This window comes from Mus pahari, chromosome 18 (assembly GCF_900095145.1).
Source record: "Mus pahari chromosome 18, PAHARI_EIJ_v1.1, whole genome shotgun sequence".
NCBI lineage: Eukaryota > Metazoa > Chordata > Mammalia > Rodentia > Muridae > Mus > Mus pahari.
The window spans coordinates 49,381,447-49,389,902 of record NC_034607.1 but is presented as its reverse complement, the minus strand read 5'-3'; the positions used below and the strand labels follow the sequence as shown (position 1 = coordinate 49,389,902).

Below are 8,456 nucleotides of genomic sequence, written 5' to 3'. Positions count from 1 at the left end.
AAAAAAAAAAAAAAAAAAAAAATTTTTTTTCTTTGTGGTTTTCTTTTTTGTTTGTATGCGGAGACACGGTCTCAAGTAGCCCAGACTGACTTCAAACTTGCTATGTAGCTGAGGGTGACCTTGAACTTCTGACCCTCTGGCCTCCCCTGGTGCTGGGATGACTGACCAGCATGGATGTTACTCAGTCCTGGTTTATGAGGTGCTGGGGGTGGGAGCCAAGGCTTCAGGCACGCTCACAAGCACTCTCCAGCTCACCTGTACCCCAGACCTCAGAATTCCTTCTGACAGAGAGAACCAGGCGCTGTGCTCAGGCGTTCCCAGCACTGGGGAGACGGAGGCAGGAGGACTGCTCCAAATGGGAGGCTAACCTGGTCCACACAGTGAATTCTAGACTACATCCTGCGACCTCATCTCATAAAACAGAACCAAACAGAATGATCATCTGTGGAAAACTTGACTAGCTCCAGTAATTATAAAAACGGCTTTCATTCAGCTACTCATGAAAATACAAAGCACCAGGAGGACACATCTTTCCAACCCATAAATCATGTCACATAATTATAAAAGTAAAACCAGCACAAAGCCTTGAAAAAAAACTTAGGAATTACCCAATTACTATAATGCCTCATTTGGTGATCAATAAGCAACGTGACATAAATTTTAAAGTAGGAACAGTGTACTTGCTGTTTAAAAAAAAACAGAAACCGTTAATATCCGAAAGAACAGATCGATAAGAAAATGTATACCATAAAGCATAATTAACTTGTCAAATACTAAAACTTTGTAATATTTACAGTTGATAATAATATGGCTAATGAGACACAAACTCACTATAACTGCTAATTATAAAATGTCATTCACAAAAATAAAAACATCATAAAACAGCAAGAGGAAAAATAACCCCAGAGACACAAGTTTATTGCTTTAATGCTCTGAGAGAAAATGGATTTTATGCCAGCTCCAATCAAGCAGCAGAAAGCAGTCCAGAAAGACCTGAAAGTTGTCACCAAGGGCATGACTAGCACTCTGTCTCGGGTGATTTTTATTTTTTGAGACAGTGTCTTACGTACCCCAGACCGGGTTGAACTCCTAATCCCCCTGCCTCCACACCCTAAGAGCCTAGAGTACAGCGGTACCATGACACCCGACATGGCCTTACACTTACTTGATCTGAAAGGAGAAACGAGGCTCACTAGGACAAGCTTTCATCGACTGTAAGAAGCCAAGTGTACGTACACACATCTTCCCTGTTCTCAGTGGTTGAGGCAGGAGGACTGTTGTTGAGTTAGAGGCCAGCTTGGGCTACATGAATTGGCAGTCAGTCTGGGCTTTACAGTGAGACTCTGTCTCTAGACAAACAATAAATAACAGCAGCAACAACAACAAAATTTAACAAAAGGACTTCACATCACAGAATAGATCTCACCAAATAAGCATCTTGGAAGAAATCCTCCAGATATGAACAGAAATGTCACCAAAGATACACAGCAGCTTACTGACATAAATCTCTCTCACACACACATTCTGGTAAATTTTCAGAATGCCTATGCTAAAGGACAAACCACTAGAAGAGAAAAAAAACCACATTACCTGCTAAAGAATAATAATCTATTGAACCAGCTGTGGTAACCCACCCTTTTAATCCCAGCACTGGAGAGGCAGAGGTAGGCAGATCTCTGTGAGGCTAACCTGGACTACACAGAGTTCCAGGACAGCCAGGGTTACAAAGAAAGAGGCTCTGGGTATAAATAAATAAGGCGGATACTTAATGAATACCCCAGAACAAGCAAAATTCTTCAAAGTTCTAAAAGAAAAATATTTCGAACCCAAAATCCTATAAAGACCCAAACTAACAATATATATGATGATAAAGACATTTTGTTTGTTTGTTTGTTTTTTTGAGACAGGGTTTCTCTGTATAGCCCTGGCTGTCCTGGAACTCACTCTGTAGACCAGGCTGGCCTCGAACTCAGAAATCNNCCTGCCTCTGCCTCCCAAGTGCTGGGATTAAAGGCGTGTGCCACCACGCCCAGTGATAAAGACATTTTAAGGAATGAAAAGATTTAGAACATGTAGCATCAACACATTTTGTGGGAAAAAAATTAGATAAGGACATAGTTCAGCAGAGTGAGACACAACGGAAACAAGGGTGATGTCGACCTGGGGCTCGGTGGGGAGCAAACAGGGGCATACATAGGACACAGGAACCTCCCTATGCTTTTGTTAATGTATTGAATCTGTGCACGAGTGTAGGTGTATATATGAGTAGGTGCATGTGTTTTTCTTAATGTATTTATCCTCTGTGCATGAGTGTTCTGCTTACATGTATGTCTGTACCCCACGTGTATCTGGTGCCCAAGGAGCCACCAGTGGGCATCGGATCCCCTGGACTAAAGTTACAAATAGTTGCGCACAGCCCTGTAGGTCCTGGGACTATAACCCAGGTCCTCTGCAAGAGCAGCCAGTGCTCTTACTCTCTGAGCCATCTCTCCAGCCAGGGAAATAGTCTTAAATGTAGCTCTGGCGTCCGTCCAGTGTGTCGGTACGGGCCTGTAACCCCAGCATCTGGGAGGCAGAGAGCAGGCTGAGCTCTATAAACTGTACACAGTGAAAGCCTGTCTCAGAATCAATCAATCAATAGATGACGAGGCAGCTGAAAGGCACAGAGAAATAAAGTGACAGAGATGAACAGGGAAAATCAGCAACTCCGGCTCCAGCTCCTCAGAGGGAGGGAACCAGAAGCGACAACCACGAGCCAAGCCTGGAAGCCCTGCTACCAGCAAGAGGAACCCACAGGTCTCTCAAGCCTCGCTCGAGTCAGCCTAAGGACCATCTGACGGCGGCTTCTCCTACAGGAGGCCGAGGAGTGAAGAACGCATTGCAGAGTGCCACGGCCGTGACAAACACAGAGACTGGAGTAGCCGCATCCTCTCAAGGAACGACAGCCCGGAACCAGCCAGAGCCACTGTGCCAAGGCTTCCAGCAGACTGGGAAAGAGAGTCAGCTCTGGGATCTAGTGACGGTCTGAGGGACGGGAGGACAGTTAGGGGCCGGGGAGACAGCTCGATGGCAGAACAGTAGCAGGTAAGCTCAATCTTCAGCCAAAGGGGGCTGGCGATGGTGAAGCACTCACCCAGAGAGAGCCTGGGCTTCATCCTCACCTTAAACAGGCGAGGTCACACAAGCCTGTGACGTCATCACTGGAAGGACACGTGGGTGGGTCAGAGGTTAGTGGTCATCCTCAGCTCCGTAGTGAGTTAGAGGTGAGAAAAAGACAGGCAAAAAGTGGCACCCGCGACCCTGTACCACCCTCACCCCCACAAAAAGGCAACAAAGAATTAAGAGGAATGACGGGGAGGAAGAGAAAGAATTTCTGTCCCCAACTATTCCTGGAAGTGGTGAGGGAAGGAACCCATTATACAGAGCAAGATAACCGACACCAAAACCAAGTGATACACACCAACAAAGAAAAAAGAAGCTATCCCCGTTCCCTGGATGAATGTAGACGTTCTCAATAAAATACCTGCCAATGACTGGGAAAGCAGAGAGCGTGTAAGGCCAGCTGCTTGATCCCCACCCGTGCACACTAATGAATTAAAATGCCTTCAAACCAAATTCAGCAAAATATTAAAGAGATCACACACCAAGATCCAGTCGGCTTCGTTTCAAGAATTCCCCTCTCACCACGTAGAAATCAATAAATAAAACACAGCACATAAATCAAATCAACGACAAAAGTTCAACAACCATCTCAGCATACATGGAAAATGCCTCACAGAGTCCCACGTTATTTCACTAGAAAAAGCCTGAAAAAGCCAGGCAACGCTGGCCCACCCCTTTAATCCCAGCACTCAGGAGGCTCAGGCAGGCAGATTTCTGAGTTTGAGACCAGTCTGGTCTACAGAGTGAGTTCCAGGAGAGCCAGGCTACACAGAGAAACCCTGTCTCTGGGGTGGGGGATGGGGGAAGAGGGGTGGGGGGTGGGGATGGGGATGGGGATGGGGGTACCAAGCAAACAAAAAGCCTGAAGGAATTTGAAAGAGAAGGCCACTGTCATAGCATGACAGAGGTGAGGAAGGACAGACACCCGGCCACACCTGCAGCAAACTCCCCCATGCTTTCTCAGTACAGTGCTTGCCTTCTCGAGCAGAAGTTACTCAAGAGTGAAAAAAAGGGGGCACTGGTAGGACAAAATGCCAGGCCATCCCTCTTTGCAAACAGTGGGGTCTACACCTGAAGACCATCCTCCATTGTACAGCGAGTCCAAGGCTAGCCCCAGCTATTCTGAGACTCTGTCTCAAAACAAAGTATTAAATGATTAAATTGCCTACTAATAAACCTAACCAAGACACACAATGAAAACAGTGAGGGAAGAAACTGGGGAGAATTGGGGACAGACTTCGCTCAGGAGGAGGAGGGTTGCCCCAGGACTCCCAGGGCCCAGAGCACCATCCTGAGCGCCACAAAAACCAGGAGCAGCCTTTCACACCTGTGATGCCAGAACTCTCGGGGTGGGGCAGAATGCTCAGAAGCCCGACCATCCTTGGCTCCACTGCAAGTCTGAGGCCAGCTCAGACAGGAGACCCAGTCACTGAAACAACTAACCGTAAGATAGAGAGTAAAGAAGGTGTCCAAAGACAGAAGGGCAGCCTGCGCTGTATGACCTACACTGATCTACCCATCTACCCAAGCCCCATGACACCCCTCACAGAAACAAGAACAATCCCAGATCCCGAGTCACCAGAGGGACCCTAAGAAGAGCAGAGCTGGAGCTCCAAAATATCTGCATACCTCAAAGAATGCTGGAGGCATAGTAACAAACCAGCAAGCGCTGGGGCAAAACACAACAGGATAGATAGAGAGCCCACGGCTGATGGGACTGCCCAGTGGTTAGAGCACAGGCTGCTCCTTCAGAGGACCTGGTATTCCCAGCACCCACAGGCAGTTAGCTCACAGCTGTCTGTGGCTGCAGACCAGGGCATCCGATGCCTGCTTCTGGCCCTGTGGGCTCCAGGCATGCATGTGGCACACTGACATACATGGAGGCAAACCCTCACACACACACACACACACACACACACACACACACACACAAACAACCACCTAAGTTTTAGCAAAGATGAAAGGACACTCTTCTGCAAAGGGTGCTGGGAAAACTGGATACAGAATAAAACCGGAGGCCTCTCTCACCCTGCACAAAATCAATTCAAACTAGACCAAAGACCTTAATGTGCAACCTGAAAGGGAAATACAGAGAATAAATACACTCTGAGAGATCTAAGCAAGGGATTGCAGGAAAGTCCTGCAATCGCTCAAGAAATAACCCTGAGGATGACTGATGGAAAGGAGCTGGCACAGTGGGTGACTGCACCTGTTGCCCTTGCAGAGGACTGGACTCCAAGCACCCACATGGTAGCTCACAACCATCCATATCTCTACTTACAGGGAAACTGACACTCTTTTCCCAACTCGACAGGTACCAGGAACATGTATCGTCCACATACATACATGCAGCAAAGCACTCGTACACACTGTGGTGGTTTGAAAAGGAATGCCTCTCCACCCCCCATGTTCTAATGCTTGGCCCATAAAGAGTGGCACTCTTAGTAGGCCTTGTTGGAGGAAGTGTGTCACTGTGGGGGCGGACTTTGCAGCGTGGCACACAGTCTCCTTCTGCTGCTCGCGGATCCAGATGTAGAACGCTCGGTTCCTTCTCCAGCATCGCGTCTGCACACTGCCATGCTTCCTAGCGTGGTGATAACGGACTAAAACCCTGAAACTGTTAAGTCAGCCCCAATGAAATGTTGTCCCTTATAAGAGTTGTCTTGGTCATGGTGTCTCTTCACAGCAATAAAACCCTAAGACACATAAAACAAATATCCTATCCGGGCAGCGGTGGCACACACCTTCCATCACAGGAGAAGCAGGAGGATATCTGTGAGTTTGAGGCTAGCCTGGTCTTCAGGGCTAGTTCCAGGAAGGCAAGAGTTACAGAGAAACCCTGCCTTGAAAAACAAAAGATGAAAGACAAAAACAAACCAAAGCAACTAGGCAACCCTCCAGAAGTAGAGACAGACTGATGTCTGTGGGCATGAGCATGGTCTACATAGGGAGTTCTAAGCCAGCTAGAGCTACATAGGGAGACCCTTCCCAAGGGGGGAAGAAAATCTTTTTAAAGAATTGACTAATGGGACTGCATAAAATTAAAAAGCTTTATCACAGCAGAGGAAACAAGCAGAATGCATAATGGAGCAGGCTGCATAATGGAAGGATAGCCTGGCCAAGTGAGCGGCGGAGAGAGAGATTAAGTACCGTGACTCTATAGAGAACTCAGACCAGGCTCAGAGGCTCGCACCGGTAGTCTCAGGACTGGAAAGCTGAGACAAGACGACGGCCAAGGAGTTTGAAGCCAGCCTGGGCTACGAGCCTGCAGTACAGTGTGAAACCTTGTCTCAAAGAGACGGAAAAAAGGCCAACCCCCAGGTGCGGTGGAGCACACTGGTGATTCCAGCGCCTGGGAGGTGGGGCAGGAAGATCAGGATGACAAGGTCAGACTCACTTACGTAGTAAGTTCAAAACCAGCCTGGGAGACACGAAAACTAGTCTCCAAAAAGAAAAAAATCAATTAGGAAGACAGCTAGGAAAGCTTGAACGAGAATGGCCCCACAGGTTCATATGTTTGGATTCCTGGTCCCTGGTTTGGTGGAGCTGTTTTGGAAGGGTTAGGAGGTTTGGCCTTGGGGGCAGAAGTGTGTCATTGGGTGCTGGCCTTAAGGTTTCAAAAGACTCAGGCCATCCCCAATATGTTCTCTGCTCCATGTCTGTGAATGGAGATACGAGTTGCATTCTCTGTCAAGGCCCTGCCATGTCTACTGCCGACTTCCTGCTACTTCTCAAAGCACGGACTCTAACCTTCTGAATGCTAAAGACTAATTAAACGTTTTCTTCTATAAGTTACCTTGGTCATGGTGTTTTACTGCAGCAACAGGAAAGTAACTATGACAACATCCCATTGTCAGCCTTTGGTCCACATATGTGCATGTGTGTGCACATGCACACACACACACACACACACACACATACACATGCACACACACATTTTAAGCTACCAAAAAAAAAAAAAAAAAACTTCACTAACATTAAATGGGTCAACAAAATATGCTTGAGGTTCTGTACACCCCTTTTACTTACATATAATAAATAAATAAATACCAAAAAAAAAAAAAAAAAAACCAGAAACCACCAAGTGTACTAGCTATAGGAATTCTCCATATCTAAATAAAACTTAGCAACTTTTCTAGCAAAATTTTTGTTTCTTATATACCTAATACTCTAAATATATAATAATAGGAATAAAATTGCAATATTAGCCGGATTTGGTAACACAGACCTGTATTTGGAACACTTACGAGGGTTGAGGCGAGAAAATCAGAAGTATACACAAAGTTGATGCTCAATAATAAACAAAAACTTAACATGTTGCCCAGTTGTTTTAAACAGAGAAAAGTATCCCCAAGTGGAACACCTCACAATGAAACGTAAATTCCCTCAAATCTCCACCCCACAAACTATTGAAAATAAACAATAACAAAACTACTACTGGTGGTTTGCTAATGCCAGCTTTCAAATCCTTTTTATTTCAATATGGTAATTATTTAATAAAATTATGCATGATATCATCTAAACAGTGTGACTCAGGACTGTAGCTCAGAGGTAAAGCACCTCCCTAGCCCACTCGAGGTCTTGGATTCACTCCCTAAAACACGCACACACAAATAGTATTAATATGTAAACCATATTAGGATATATAAATTATCTCTCTGTATAAACGCAGGGAAAAGAAAGAAAGAAAGACAAATACTACCCCAAAACGTAAACCACAGGAAAATTAAACAAGGAAGAAAGGAAGTTCCTCCAGACGGCTCAAGGGATAAAGGTGTTTGCTACCAAGCCTGAAGATCTAAAGAATTACAAGGTGGAAGGACAGAGGACGCTTGAAAGGTGCGCCACTTAGGCATGATCACAGACTCACAGACACAGAAACACACACACACACAGACACACACACATAGACTCACAGACACACACACACACACACACAGACACACACATAGACACACACACAGACACACACACATAGACTCACACACACACACACACACACACACACACACACACACGCAATTAGTTTTAAAAAGAAAAAGGCTAGAGAGTTGGCTCCAAGGCTGGGAGCACTGGTTGCTCTTCCAGAGGACCTGGGTTCAGTTTCCAGCACCCACATGGCAGCTCACAACTGCCTGTAACTCTAGTTCCAGAGGATCTGAGACCCTCTTCTGCCTTTCTGCCTCTGACGGCACTGGGCTTGCATGTGGTACACAGACTCACTCACACACACACACGCACACACACTCTCTCTCTCTCTCTCTTTCTCTTTCTCTCTCATATACACACACACA

General features: G+C 46.2%; 1 protein-coding gene across 5 annotated transcripts in view; it reads right to left on the bottom strand.

The window, feature by feature from the left end:
• Mta3 (metastasis associated 1 family member 3) overlaps positions 1-8,456 on the bottom strand; it is a 121,834-nt gene that overhangs the window by 104,235 nt on the left and 9,143 nt on the right. The window lies entirely within an intron of this gene.